The sequence below is a fragment of the Morone saxatilis genome, unplaced genomic scaffold (assembly GCF_004916995.1).
Source record: "Morone saxatilis isolate NCDOM2014 unplaced genomic scaffold, NCSU_SB_2.0 Contig12, whole genome shotgun sequence".
NCBI lineage: Eukaryota > Metazoa > Chordata > Actinopteri > Moronidae > Morone > Morone saxatilis.
This window is the reverse complement of record NW_023339674.1, coordinates 16,695,756-16,698,048: the sequence shown is the minus strand read 5'-3', so window position 1 is coordinate 16,698,048 and position 2,293 is coordinate 16,695,756. Positions and strand designations below refer to the sequence as shown.

Sequence of the window (2,293 nt, the reverse complement as noted above, 5' to 3'; positions counted from 1 at the left end):
TTCGTCAAAAAAGGAAGTGGACCATTTCTCCACATTGGTATGTCCGATTGACACCAAGCTTGGGTCCATAGTTCCCCGTGTCTTCCTTAGGCATCGTGCACAATTTCAGGTTACGATGGCACGTGGCGCGGCTGCAGCACACCCCGAGTTGAGTGGAGTGTGAGGGCCTGTTCATCGCTGCTTGCAGCTTTAATAAATATTTGCTATTCCTGTGTGAACCGCCCTGTTTAATACTGTTTACGTAAGCTCACAATGAACTTTTCATTGTTGCTGCTGTTCAAATGTATTTATTTCTTCAACTTCCCACAGTGAAACCCTGCATTATATCTTTTATCTTTGCTACAATTTTTATCTCATTTTACTTCCTTTTTGTTCTGGATTAGGAGACTAAAACAACTCCAATATGATGAATATGTGGACAAATTTGATTTGATGTGTTGCAGATCATCACTCAAATCACTGAAACTGAATGTCCATGCTTTTAACACAAGGGCTTACCTTATATGACCTCTAAATGAACACTTACAGTAACAGTACTCGCGATAGAATAAAGCTGATTAAATTTTCGTGCTATATTTTCAGTTCAAAAAGAGAAATGTCTTTCAAGCCAAACCCCTGTGAAAGGCAGAAACTGGTTTGTTAATGTTAAGTGTGTAAATCAAAGTAGTTTAATATGAAAACAAGTATTCTTATCTACAGCATGGTGTGATTCGTAAAAGGTAATTTATTTTTATGATTCTGTTGAAGGAACCAACCCTCTGCTATGTCTGTGTTCAGATAGATATACAACCTGTGCCATATGGAGGCATACTTAATCAGTAGCAAATTATTGACCTTGCTGTAACTTCCTTGTTTTTATTAGCATAACACTCACAATGTAGCAGAATCTTCAAAATAATTCTTCCTTGTCAACAAAAGCACAGGAAATATTTTACAGTTGAGCACCACATAGATTTAGAAAAGTTATGAAGACACAGTATAGTGCCTGTAAATGTTCCTCAGTCATGTTATAGACAACAACTCTGCTACCTGGTCATTTTAATCCAATAAAAATAGTTAATTGGTACAAAGTCCTTCATCTTAACTGCTTAGTTAATGATTAAACTTCTGCCTTATTGTACATTTATTATATTATTATATTTAACTTCCTGGTTTCAGGCCTGGATACTGTACACTTAAGGTGTTGTGGCAACTCCACTGTCACCATAACATTACTTATCAATAAAGTCAAACGTCACTAGAGGGAGACTTTTCTCCACCACTGTTCTAGAAACTGAGCACAAACAGAGGAAGCATAACTGTGGGCTTGATGATTAACTCCAGTTATCAAAATAATCTTTATTGAAAATGTACACATATTCATACGAGCAAAACTAAATTCATGAACAGTAAAATAAAAGGGAACGAGCTGTATCACAGGAGAGAACACTTTCCTGTATGTTGAAATTTAAATTTGTACAAATCTATTTACAAGAAACCTTGTTTGGGTTGTGATGTTGCTAAGATACAGTACGCAAATGTTTTGGTACTTTTTCCAAATACAGTCTAATCTTCTCTATATGAGTGTAAGGCACAGTTTGTGGCTTAATGACTAATATTTTGTCAAAATATTTTTAGAAACACAAATCACTTAGTGATAGATGCTGTATGTTTCTAGGTTGAGAACAATTTAAGTACATTTCAGTGGTTTCTTGACAATAAGTACAAAGAACTAACCTTTTTATATCCAATATATACACAGCTATCAAAAAATACTTCAGTCTGGGAAAAAGACACCATATCACAAATATACACATTCAGAAAAAAAAACAAAGAATATAAAATATTTATCTTAATAAAAGCCAGTACTTTTGATAAGTTGGATAGTTAAAGCAAAATCAAACATTTTTAGTGCAAAAATCAAACCAATCGTGTACACAAGAGATTTAAAAGAAGGGACATATATCTCCATGGGGACAATGAACAGAAATATAAAAGAAAGCCATTGGTTGTCTGGGACATTTGATACAGAACAAGAAATATATCTTTCACACCTAAAACAAAGACTTCAACAGAAAATGAAAAAAGCTGTTGAACAAAGTGCTGCCGATCGAGATTTATGATACAGAACTGGGAGAAAACCAATCAGTTAAACGGTATGTTGCATACTGGTGAAACAACCCTGTTACATCCTTAAGCAAAACCTTTACACAATATGTAAAAACTCAGTGCTGGACATCTCGTGAGCAGTAAAACTGAATCATCAACATTGAACTTACAGCTTGAACACAATCGCTCTGACAGAGAGAGCTTA

At 34.8% G+C, this 2,293-nt stretch overlaps 1 protein-coding gene across 1 annotated transcript in view; it reads right to left on the bottom strand.

Moving 5' to 3' along the window:
* Positions 1 to 1,318: 1,318 nt before the first annotated feature.
* Positions 1,319 to 2,293, bottom strand: part of si:dkeyp-82a1.6 (torsin-1A-interacting protein 2) — a gene marked incomplete in the record, with an annotated part of 3,898 nt that continues 2,923 nt past the window's right edge. Inside the window, 1 exon segment of the mRNA XM_035653156.1 lies at positions 1,319 to 2,293.